Source organism: Schistosoma mansoni, chromosome 6 (genome assembly GCF_000237925.1).
Source record: "Schistosoma mansoni strain Puerto Rico chromosome 6, complete genome".
Lineage (NCBI taxonomy): Eukaryota > Metazoa > Platyhelminthes > Trematoda > Strigeidida > Schistosomatidae > Schistosoma > Schistosoma mansoni.
Window position 1 is genome coordinate 11,832,312 of NC_031500.1, and position 13,213 is coordinate 11,845,524.

General features: G+C 34.0%; 1 non-coding gene across 1 annotated transcript; it reads left to right on the top strand.

Annotated features, from left to right (window-relative positions):
- The first annotated feature begins 9,931 nt into the window (after window positions 1-9,931).
- Smp_tRNA_00727_Pseudo_TTG.1.1 lies at window positions 9,932-10,003 on the top strand. Its single transcript has one exon. It is a non-coding gene (tRNA).
- The last annotated feature ends 3,210 nt before the right edge of the window (window positions 10,004-13,213 follow it).

Below are 13,213 nucleotides of genomic sequence, written 5' to 3' on the forward strand. Positions count from 1 at the left end.
TTTTTTTATATTAAACTCTAGTTTTTTCGCCTTAGTAACAAGAGGAAAGTTTATCTTTTTCTCCTTCTTCTTCTTCTTTATAAGATAAATAATCCATTTTGATCAAGGTATAATTTTTTTTCAATGTTTAATTGATTTGTAATTCAGGTACTTGATCAAGTTCTATTCTATTCTCTGTTTTACATGTTCTATGCTTTGTATAAATGAAGTTTATTGATTTTTTAAAATTATGTAATTCATATTTTGTTAATGAAATAATATTTAGATGAATTTAATTGTTTTTTTATCTTGAATAATTGTTACGTAATCCATCGGTGTTAATATCTAACTTCGACCAATCCGTTGAATGCCATCTCAATGGTCTCGAGGTTAAGCGTTCTTGTGCGAGACTGAAGTTCCTGGGTTTGAGTCTCGTGTGCGGGATCGTGGATGTGCACTACCTGGAGTCCTATACTAGGACAAAACGGTTGTCCAGTGCTTCCATCCTTCTTAGGATGGTCTAGCTTAGATCAACTCATGAATTCAACTATTGAAATCTTTAAGTTGCTAAATTTTATTAAGCTATCATATAGATAATAATGTATCGGTTTATGGTAGATTGTATTAAAGTAGGAGTGATATGAAATATCTTTCAAGCTGATAATGGATATCGGTGTTCATCATTCAGTTGTAAATAAAATAAGCATTGACCGAAATTTATATCTGCGTACATCACTACACAACATATAAGAGTGGAATGTGACTAGGATAGGAATATATGAAGTTAAAAAAAGTATCAAGTATATTGAAAACTTAGTAAAACCTATATAATTCAGAGGTAATAAATTAGACTAAGTTAAGAAGTATATAATAAAACTTAGTTTATTATCTGGGAAAAATAGATGACCGACTTCAACTATGTCATCCAGCTTCTCCAGCCATAAATTGTGTGGACCTTAACTAGTAAGTCTACATTTCCCAACATGCCCCACATTTCATTCCCCTAACTTCATATTGTTATGTAAAGTCCAAGTCTAATCACTCTTAGACCGTCCTATGCAATCTAATCCAATGTCGAACAGTATGACACACTAAAATGAATGGTGCTCAAGCGCGTAAAGGAAGTTCAATTGTTTGAGGCTTCTGGTTTTATCATTAGGCACATCGTTTTTACTTAAAACCCTGGGTCTAGTGTTAGTTTTACCTGTATAACAACTGCATTATAAATGAGAAATGCTTCGAAAATACCCATAGCAAAGACATAGAATTTGCATAAATCTTATTTCATAGACTTTCACTGATGAACAACTGTACAAAGTGTAGGGAAGCTGAGTATACTTTGGAAAGCAGATAAAATTCTCACATACTCCGCAGATAGTATAAGTTGATAAAAGCCAAGTAAACGTTTTGTATTTTTATCTAGATTTCATCATATAAAATACACTAGGTTTCGATGAAACTTCTGCCTTAATTGCGCTACTGAATACGTTCGACTACATCACTTACTGTGGCTGCATTATGAATTATTACAGAACACTATTGGACTTCTAGATATATAATGTCATTTTAAAATTATTATTGCGTTACTGAAGGTTTTTAGACGATTCTTAATTTTATCAGTTGCCTTACTGAGCAGAACTATTCCATCTCTCTACACTCATTCAACAAGTATATCTCCAGGTAGGAAATGTTCATATGCTTAGTAAATGTTCCACTTTTTAACTAAGTGTTAAGATTGAGAAAAGTGAGAGCCTAATATCAATTCAATGACTAAAACCAACATTTTATGGAAGTATGATGTCATTGATTCATATTGACAAATAATTGCGAACTATAAAGAAATTACCTTCCGGGACTCTATAGATCCATTTGATTATTAAGATGATTCTAGCTCCCACATGAACTAATTCATTAGACAGTTTACCGGTCACCTGCTCTATAAAATTAGTTTCAGACTGGAATGTATCTTAAATTAGTTGTCAAAGCAATCACAATCTATTGGATTCATTTTATGCTTCGTTGGATATTTTATTCTTTCAATGCATGCACAGAAAAATTTATGTATTCGACATTATTAACGTATAGGCTAGAAGAAAAGAATCCACATTTGTGTTAGCCATATAGTTTCATTCTTCATAATTAATGTTTTGGAAAAGAAAAGACTAATTTTAAAAGAATTGTTTTACAAAAAGTGACTATTTGGTATATTGTGCCGGGTTACTACACGTCAGGAATCAAAAAGATACGTGTTGCGGTTGCATATTTGAGCTTATGTGACTAACTATGAATATGATAACCGTGACCACTAAATTCATTGTTTGTCTTCCAGACTGTCCAGAGAATTTCCACTTCACTGGGTAGCTGATCTGTACGTAACTGTCGTTGTCAGAGTCTACTGCTGAAGACACACCATTGGAGAGATACTAGTTATTTTGTAGTAACGTTTTTTTTCCCGATGAAACTCTTACGTTTTCGAACAAACATCATCACCATCTATCCTTTTCGGGATTAGAGATTAATGATGTTGTTTAAGACAACAATGAAAACTTCTCAATCCAATGTTTTAGCTTAAAGAACACAACACCACTAATCTTATATATAGTATGGAGTAGATGGAATGTAGCTGCCAGTAAAGTTCTGTTAGGAACTCATCAACCTGAATATAGCTGTATTTCAGAGTTGATGTTTACTCCGAGACTCGAACCCAGTACCATCCGAGTCAGACTCCATCGCGTTATCCATTCAGCTGGTCAGTTCAAATAACCACTCAATTGTGCTACAAGTATGAGTTTTAAGTTAATGTGAAATGGTTTAGATAATCCCTTTGTTGATATTTTGACTGAAATTTTTAATCAGCCTTAGTTGGAATATGTCCATCCTGCGCAGATTAACTCATTCTATCTATTATGATACAATTTAATATAGAATAGATAGACTGATCAAATTTCTGTTAAAAATATCTACGACGGGATAATCCAAACCATTCGAAATTGAATTAATGTAGCAATTATGAGCAAAGATGGATTGTGGCTAGCAGTGGAATTTAGAACGCACGTTTTATCCTATTGGGAACTCTTAAGCTGGATATACCTGCATCCCAGAGTTGATGTTCACTCTGAGACTCGAACCCAGTACCGTTAACTTCAAACGCCATCACATAATCTACTTAGCTACTGAGTACAAATAGCTACAAGCTCGTGCAATACAGTGAAGTTTAAATTCATCTGGACTGATCAATTACAATCCTAAACATCAATGGGAAGATTCAAACAAAACAATACAAAATGAATTCAATATAACGGTTGTTCATCAACCGAAGAAAAAGTTTAATATATTCAGATGTATATTGACTTCATCTATTACTTTTCTTTTATACATTCTGTCATTCTTAATACAAGTCTAGAAAATGAATAGAAATGTAATTTGCCTACTTAATTACTTATTTGCACAATATTTATATAATTATATAACTAAAAATATTGGATCTCATATTCTTCACATAAAATATAATACATTTATAATATCAGAAAGGGTTTTTTTGGATATTGTAATAAGTTTAATAGTTAAGATCAGGAGTCGATGTAAGCTAGACTACCATGGAAAACTTGGAAGCACTGGACAGCCGTGACCAGTGGAGTTTATCCAGATCTGTTGTGTGATAGTAACTCACTGAAGACAATGGTGGACGATGGCGCAATTTTGTGGATTGGTTGAAGTAAGACATTAACATAGTTGGATGCCGGCCGGCTCAGTGGTCTAGAGGTTAAGCGTTCGCACGCGAGACTGATTATTTATTTATTTAAACAAATAAATAATGGTACAAGGAGGCACCAAATAAATATGCACCGCGCAAATCTCATTTGATTTGTGTCAGGGCTGTGATACTGCCCAGGTGACCAAACTGAAACAGGTGGTTTTCCCAGGAGGCCACATCTGGAGCCTTTGACATAAGAGTCTGATCCATAAGGCAATGGAGCATCGTGAGGAGATGCAGTCCCATGGTAGCCGATGACCAACGATTGATTCATACGCCATTTGTTCCCTCAGGATACTGCAGCCAATATACACCAATGGTTTGGAATCAGGATTTTCCAACTCCCTTAGGTGGACTTTCCGTGTCGACCAACCCGGTTAAAGCGCCGGACATTCGCTTTTCGTTCTCTCAATTTCGTAAACAACAGTAACTCCATGAGAAGGCAGTGAGTAGGACTTCCCTGACAGAGGCTATATTACGCGTGGCCATGTGAGAGTATTTCGATAGGGAGAGCGGACTCTCCCCACTCTCGGCCGTACCAGGGCATTTGGGGGGTTCGAATCTCGCGAGGTGGGGTCGCGGGTGCGCACTGCAGTGGAGTCCCACAATAGGAGGAAAAGGCTGTTCAGTGTTTCCAGGTTTCACATGGTGGTCTAGCTTCAATAGACTCATGATCTCAACTACATTTATAATAATCATATATCTATATATACATAAAAGTTGAAAAATATATTAAGTGATTTTTTCAGGAACAACTTTAATCGGATTTGATACAATTGAACACATTAAAACAAAACCACAACACATAAACACTTGAACATTTAATCTTATTAAAATTTGGTTTCTTTTATTATAATCTGATTAAGTATATTCTATTAAGATTTTAGGCTATACATATTAAAATGTATGAACCAATGTCAAATTTATTGAAGAAAGGTAAATCAATTCAATAAATAAATAAATGGAAATATCAAAGTAGGGAGAAGAGAAAAAAAACTTGACATTTCATTTAAGAGAGAAGATCAATTATGGTAGTTGTTTTGACAAGTTAGTTAATGGAAAGTTTTTAGAAATGGGGGATTTGTGGAGATTGTAGTGGATTTTAATAGTTGAGTTCATGAGTCGATGTAACCTAGACCACCATTGAAAAAAAGGGAACACTGGACGGTCGTTTCGTCCATCATAGATAGATTGAAGTTGGACATTAACATCTTTGGGTGTCAGCTCAGTGATTTAGAGGTTAAGCATTCATGCTCTGAACCGTAGGTTCAGGGTTTGAGTTCCGTGTGCGTGATCGTAGATGATCACTGCTGATGAACTTCACACTAAGACGAAACAGCTGTACAGTGCTTCCAGGTTTTCAACGGTGGTCTAGCTAAGATGGACTCATGAATTGAACTGTTGAAAAGTTGTAAATTATATATATATATATATATATATATATACGAGTTGTAATTAATGATTGTTTGTTCCTTTGTGATTAGAAAGAACCTAAATAATCAAACTGCTAATAATATTGACTGAACTTTGGCCAGTCTTTTTTGGAATATATACATTCTGTAAAGATAGTCATGATACAGCTATTTTTCACAAGTTTTTTATAGAATAAATGGATTGACGGGTATTAGTCAAATACAGGACGCTTGTTTTGTGCTACTTGTGACATCAGATCCTTTCAAATAATAGTGTTATGACTATTATACTTATTGCATATGTAAGTGACTATATGAATTCAGCAGATCAGTGAACAACATGATAGCATTTGAATTGAAGTGTACTGGTCTCGAGTTTCTGTGTGACTATCAACACTGGAATGTGATAGGCATATACAGTTTACTAGTTCAAAATCAGGCAAAACGTGCCTACTTGATCCCATTGTTAACCGTAAATGAATCTATTCTATAATGACAATTTCTTTCAGAATACATATATCTATTTTTAAACACTTGATAATTTCAAGTTTGGAACCATGTACTCATACCAGTTTTTTAACTATTGATACATGAAATTGAGAACAGTTTAGAATTTTTGTTAAGTTAACAGTGTTTTTTTTCATTGACAGTTCTACTGTACGGAGCTGAAAATTCGAGAACTACTACAATCATAATCGAAAATGTACAAGAATTTGTAAACAATTGTCTACACAAGATACGTTTGGCGCGTTAGCACCGGTCTATTGTGGGAGATAACAAACCAGCTTCCAACTGAAGAAGAGACTAGAAAGAAGATAATGAAGGTGGATAAGACACACATTGAGGAAATCATCAAGTCGCATCATGAGACAAGTGCTTCCTTGGAATCGTGAAGGAAAACGGAAAAGAGAAAGACCGAAAAACATACTGAGTCGAGAAGCAGATATCGAAAGAATGAATAGAAACTGGGAACAACTGGAAATGATTGCCCAGAACAGAGTTTAATGAAGAATGCTGGTGAGTGACCTATTGTTATATTCCGAAGCGATTTATGAATTGTAACTTTGAGAACTATTTATGGACAAATATGATATGTATATCTCCTATTGTATAATTGTTAAGTAACTTAATTATTCATATTCGTGTCCCTCTTATTATAAGTTTCATTTTGACCTATAGACCATTATTTTATGATTTACCACTCATGAGTTATCCCTAGTCCATTAACTGCTGTTCCCCCTATTCACAACCATATTTGGCCAAATCTTGTACAAATGTAATTTCTATTTTATGGTACGATGTGGTCAGTTTGTTTGGTATATAAACCCATTACGTTTGAAAATAATGATTCATATTGCAAAGGTGTCATTGGTGTTCTGGACTTAACTGGTTGGGTGAGGCAGATAGCAGGACTGATAAGTACTCAAGACTGCTAATACGGCTTTTGTGTATCATTGCTCTGACTGATAATTCACTCCTCTATGATTGGCGAGGATCATCACGTCATATATCAAACAGGGCACGCACGCAGGTACTCGATGTAACACCTATGCTTCTCTACGACGGATAATAGGCATAAGTAAGTAAGTTAGTTTTTACATCACTAATCACATTATTCACATTTTATAAATAGATCAATCCCAAAAATTAAGTAAATCCTGTATTCATCTCCTTTTTTTCTTTAAAAAGTGTTTGTTATAAATTAAACAGTAAATAACTTTTACAAAACAGAGGTCATTCTTTTTTTCTAGTTTTAGAAACATTCATACTGAAGTATTACTTACTTACTTACGCCTGTTACCCCTCGTGGAGGAGCATATGCCGCTCATCAGCATTCTCTATCCAACTCTGTCTTGGGTAATCCCTCCCAGTTCGTTCCAGTTGTTATTCATCCATTTCATATCTGCTTCTATTTCCCGGTGTAATGTGTTCTTTGGCCTTCCTGTTTTCCGCCTCCCTTCCAGATTCCAAGTTAGGGATTGCCTTGTAATATACATTGGTGATTTCCTTAATGTATGTCTTACCCACTTCCAACGTCTTTTCCTAATTTCCTCTTCAGCTGGAAGCTGATTTGTCCTTTCCCATAAAGCGCTGTTGATGCTCTGAAGTATAATTTGTATTATACTAATGGATCATATATGTAATGTTGAAATTTCAACAAATCATAGATTTAATATAAAGTAAACAATGCGATAATAGTAGGGTTTTAAAGAATTTATCATTTTCAACTTATAGTCTCTCTTTTCCGTTGTAAACAGCCTTTAAAAACTGATGAAGTATAGTGTAGTTATGAGCAACGGTTAAGTATAAATTCATTTTGTATTATTTATTTGAATCTTATTATTGATGTTTGGTACTGCAATCAATCAGTCTATGATTGACATATATGCATCCTGTACAGATTACCTTGATATTGACTTATTTCATAAGCATTATAAGCAAAGATGGATAGTGGCTAGCAATGGAATCCTATTTAAAACTCGTCAGTTGAATGTACTTGCATCTTAGAGTTGATGTTCACTCCAGGACTCGAACCCAGTACCGTTCGTTTCAAACATCATCACATTATATATATTTCAGTTAGTAAAGTTTAGATAAATGCTCAAAATGGAACCGAATAATCATAGGTGGATGATGAAGATAATAAAATACTTATGATATCAATCATAGTTATGATCAAATTATATTTTTGTACTGAAAATAATATAGAATAATGAATTTATCTTAATCTGTAAATCTCTTTGTTCTTAAACTGGCTGTGTCAAACTAATCAGATTATGGCTTATTTGCATAGTATTTACTTTCCATTATAAACTTAATAACTTGGATATTTTGTTTGTCACAGAAATCTGTATTAGATTATGATAATTAAAATTGAATAGTGTAGCACGAATAAAATGTGATTATATATATATTCAAGATAATATTCATCAATCGATCTAATCTAGATCACTATTGAAAACCTGGAAGCTATGGACGACTGTTTCGTCCTAGTACGGGACTTATCAGTAGTGCACATCCACGACCACGCACGTAGGACTCGAAGCCGAGGTCCTTTAGTCTCGCGTGTAAAAACTTATCCTCTAGACCACTGAGTGAGCACCAAACAGTGTTAATACATCACTGCAATTGATTCAAGGTTCTTGTTCTGTGTCTCGCGTTCGAGATCGTGGACGCATACTGCTGAGGACTCTCCAGTTAGAATGGGACGGCCGTTCTGTGTTCCAGATTTTCAGTGGTGGTCTAACTTTGATCGACCTGTGATTTCAACTATGAAAATACTACGATCTCCACAAATCTCCATACTGATGTAAATAATTAGTAAATCTTAAATAAATGTAATTTGGAGCGCACTTTATCGTCTGTGATTACAGTTCCATATAAATAGTGACGAGTATGTGATAATATGCCTACTGTAAAAAAGGTTTACATTGATTGATCACTGAAAAGAGAAAAAATGTCTTGTTTATTTAGTTCTTGATGTTGATCGACCTCTATCAATCTAGTTTCAGTTATCCATTTATCAAAATAACTTGATATCAATTGCGTAAGAGACTGTAGTATCGGTTTATATGTTAAGCTGATATACTTTATTCTAACTTTTGGACAAGTCAATCCACCTATCCATCATGAGTCATGTTTTCACCTTGTTAATTATTCACTCATTAACCCTGACCCTTTTTATATGATTGTAGGTGTGTGTACATTTCTTATCCTATTCATTGCATGTCTGAAACTTATTCTTGTCTGACTATAAATATTGATTAACGCTTGCTTAAAATGAGTTGGCTTACCCGCCATCTCCAATGGGTGTCATTTTTGTTTCGCTCGCTGATATTTACTCATGTGCTTATAACTTTCTGGCCTGCGTCATTTGTTAATAAAACTGTAGCTGCCGCTTCTCTTTACCTTCTGATTTTATGCACCGTTCAGATTGGAATTATAACAGTTATCAGGGTGAACGATTAGTGAAGCACAGCACTGTAAGACTAGTCATAGAGCGAATAGTTCAATGCAGTGTCGTCACAAATTGTGAAACTAAATGAAGATTATATAAACCCTACAAAGTTAATCAATGATATCAGGGTTGAAAAATGAGATTTTCTGAACTATATCAATCGGCGTAAAATCTAAGTTCAAATGTTTCTGCCAACCATTTCTCTAATCATTAACATGAAATGATTCACGTGCTAGATCACTTTTAATTGACATGACTTTTCAATAAAATCAATTTAGGTCAAAGGCCACGAATGAACTTTTTTTTGTTTTTTTGTTTTTTGTCTAAATTAATCTCTTCGATAGTAACACATAAATAAATGTCAACCATAATAACAATGTTATATTATCAAATAAATCACATGTCAAAAACGTGGACGAAACTGATATTTGAGAGCTTAAATCAATTTTTGAAGTCAACCATTGTTCTTCTTTTTTTTTTCTTCTTGTTTTTTACATCATCACTGTTAAAATAATGACGTAAGTTTTTGGCAGGTAACATCTACATATAGAAGATATTGATGACTGTAAATCTTATAGATGCAGGTACATCCAGATGACGAGTCCCAAATAGGAGGAAATGCGCGTCCTGAATTCCACTGCTAGCCACTATCCATCTTTGTTTACCACGCTTGTGAATTAAGGCAATATCGAGGCAATACGCACAGTATGCACATATGTTAGTAAGAGACTGACCAGTTGAAGTCCTAAACATCAATGGGAAGATTCAAACAAACAATACTAAGTAAATTCAAAATTCACCTCATTGCATAAGCAAGTGGCTATCAGGACTCAGTAGCTGAGTGGATAACGCGATGGCGTTTGAAGCGGAAGGTACTGGGTTCGAGTCCCAGAGTGATCATCAACTCTGAGATGCAGCTGACGAGTCTCAAATAGGACGAAACGCGCGGCCTGGATTCCATTGCTAGTCACTATCCATCTTTGCTAGTAAATCTTATAGTTTATATCAAATTACAGAATTTCTAGGTCAAATCTAAGAATCATACAAGCAACACTTCATTTGCAAAATGTCAATCAATTATCTCAGACTCGGTTGTTCTTTCGTTGCTACAGCAATCATTCTTTGTTCTTGTTCTCTTTTCTTTGATCTTTTTAACATTTTGGCATCAGACACTTCACTTTCGATCGATGATATATACTATTTATATTTGTCGACATCAATAGTATACACCGCAATTATTTTTCAGGATGATAGAAATTACAATAATAATGATAATAAACTTTTATTAGACATGGTAACAGTGAAGTAGAATAAACAAAGGTTTACAAAATAACTTTTTTAAACAGGGAAACTAATAATAGTTTGATTCTTAGAGACTCAAATATTCATCAAAAAATATCTAGGGAACTTATCATTACGAAAGGATGGCTCAGCATAATAAGATGAAATGTAATCCAGAGGATCATAGAAACAGATATAAACCAGTTAGGGGTAGAAAGTTTAAAGAGAAGATGGAAGGCGAAGTAGAAAAGTATGGGGAAAATTTTTAAGACATTAAAACCATGATAGAAGAAGAGGTTGTATCAATCTCTTTTGGATACATAATTCTGGTTTTCTCAGATGGATGACTATTGATTCGGGAATGTTAAGAAGATAAAATATAACTGGCTCTTTCAGGATTCTACTTACCTTGTGGATGACTAACTTAAACAATAACTGAAAATTTATTATCAGTCGATCTATTTGCAGGGAATTTTATCAGAAGGAGATTTCGTGGATATTATGGTAATTCAATAGTTGAGATCATGAGTCAATTGAAGCTAGACCACCATGGAAAATCTGGAAGCACTGGACAGCCGTTTCATCCTACTGTGGGTTACCTCAGCAGTGCGAATCCACGATCCCACCTCGCAAGATTCGAACCGAGGAACTATCAGTTCTGTCCTTTTGTTTTCTACATAACTGTGGTATATCTTTCTTAACATTGATAACTGAAATAATATTGAATAACGTGATAATTAGACAAAAGGATAGTTAATTGAAACAGTTAAGTAGGACAGTTAATGTTATGGTTGGACGTTTGTTAATAATAAGACTCTAGCTAAGATGTTATAAAGACCAACGTGAAATCTTATCGTTTTCTCTTGCTTCAAAGAGTTTTAGAGTCTTCTATGAAATTATCAATAAAATCCGAAAGGTTTTTTTCTATAATAGAATGCACAATCCCATTTATATAAACTATATCTATAAATTAATTCATGTCGACGTCAACACAGTTTACATTAAATATTGAAATATTGAATCATGTCAAATAACAGTTGAACTGTATAAAGGTACCTGCTTATTATTGTGTAGACCTTGGAAATATACAAATGAAGTCAGTAACAACAGCGTAAATTACATTACAATTGATTCATCACTAGGTAATGATGATCAATGTCATGTATGTCATGTCCTTCTTAGTCGAGATCAAATCCTATCGATCATGTAGTCTAGGTGACTCGACATTGTGTACACTATGTTGAGATAAGATGATGGTTGGAGGTGGTCAACTGGAACCTCTCGACCTAGATTTCGTGCTACTTTGCCCTTGTCAGCAAGGTGTACCTGTAATCTTGAGGGAACTGATACTCCTAGATAGATTCGATCCCGTGTCACCCATCTTCAAAGTCAGAGACATTACCACTGAGCTATCCAGCCCACGACTGACCTCTTGTAGGACTGGCATGTATTACAATTGATTGATTACTGATTCATGATCAATGTGATGTATGTCAGATCCTTCTTAGCGCAGATCGAACAAATATTTAAGATGTCTAAATAACTTGAAAAAAAAACAATAAAGTGTTATATTTAGTTTACTCATGTGTACACTATGAAATTCACGTTTCTTCACATTGTATATCTACATTAATAAATAAATAAACAAAAAATCAATTACATTTTGTCTAATGTCATCTTTGACCTAATTCAATTGTATATACGAAATATTTAACATGACTTATATCAAATTACATAATCACTTTATTCACTGAAGAAGTGAAGTACTTATCCTAGTTTAAAAAGTTCTTAATATTTGATGGTAGATTATACTTAAGAATAACAAATCTATGAAGTATTAGCTATACAAACAATGAATCTAAGTTTTTTTTAAAGTTAAAGATAATCATCCATATAAACAAGACTTGCTTCTTATTGACTTACACCTATCACTTCATGTGGAGGAGCATAGACTGCTGATCAGAATTATCCGTTGAACTCTGTTCTGGGCAATCTTTCTCAGTTGTTTCCAGTTGTGTTATCCATTCTTTTGATATCTGCTTACAATTCTCTGTTTAGCGTGTTCTTCTGTCCTCTTGTTTTCTTTTAATCTTCAGGATTTCAAGTTAGTGCTTGCCTCATGATGCGACTTGATGATTTCCTCAATGTGTGTCCTATCCACCTTCATTATCTTCTTTCTAGTCTCTTCTTCAGTTGGAAGCTGGTTTGTTATCTCCCACAACAGGCCGGCGCTAATGACGTCCAACCAACGAGTCGAGTATCTTGTGTAGACAATTGTTTATAAATACTTGTAAATTTTTGATAATGATTGTACTAGTTGTCAAAGTTTCAATTTCTTACAGTCAAACTAACTGACTTAATGCTCATATTGAAGATTGTGACTTTGATGTTGGTTCACATGAAATTTATATTAGTGAGGAAGACTACCCTAAACTAATTAGTCTATTGAATTTGTTTACATCTGTTCTATTAAACTGTTGTGTGATGATAGTAACTTCCAGCTAAATTCCTCCATGTAACTAATTTGAACTTATTTTGTAGTTATGATTTTCAAGTACCACAGCTTATAAGTAGCCAACAAGAACCGAACAAAAGGGAAAAGAAATAATCATATTATTCTATTTCAATTCATTGTTCGTTTGTTTCAATTTACTTTATCTCTTTTAGTGTATATTCTTCACTATAGAATTAATTAAGTAGTTTAGATAATTTTCAAGAATTTCTATGTTCATATCTAGCTTTTACTTACAAATTCTGTTCTATAGAATACATGGACAAGTTAATTAAAGTCATTATCTCTCTTAGGACTAACTAGTATATTATTCATCG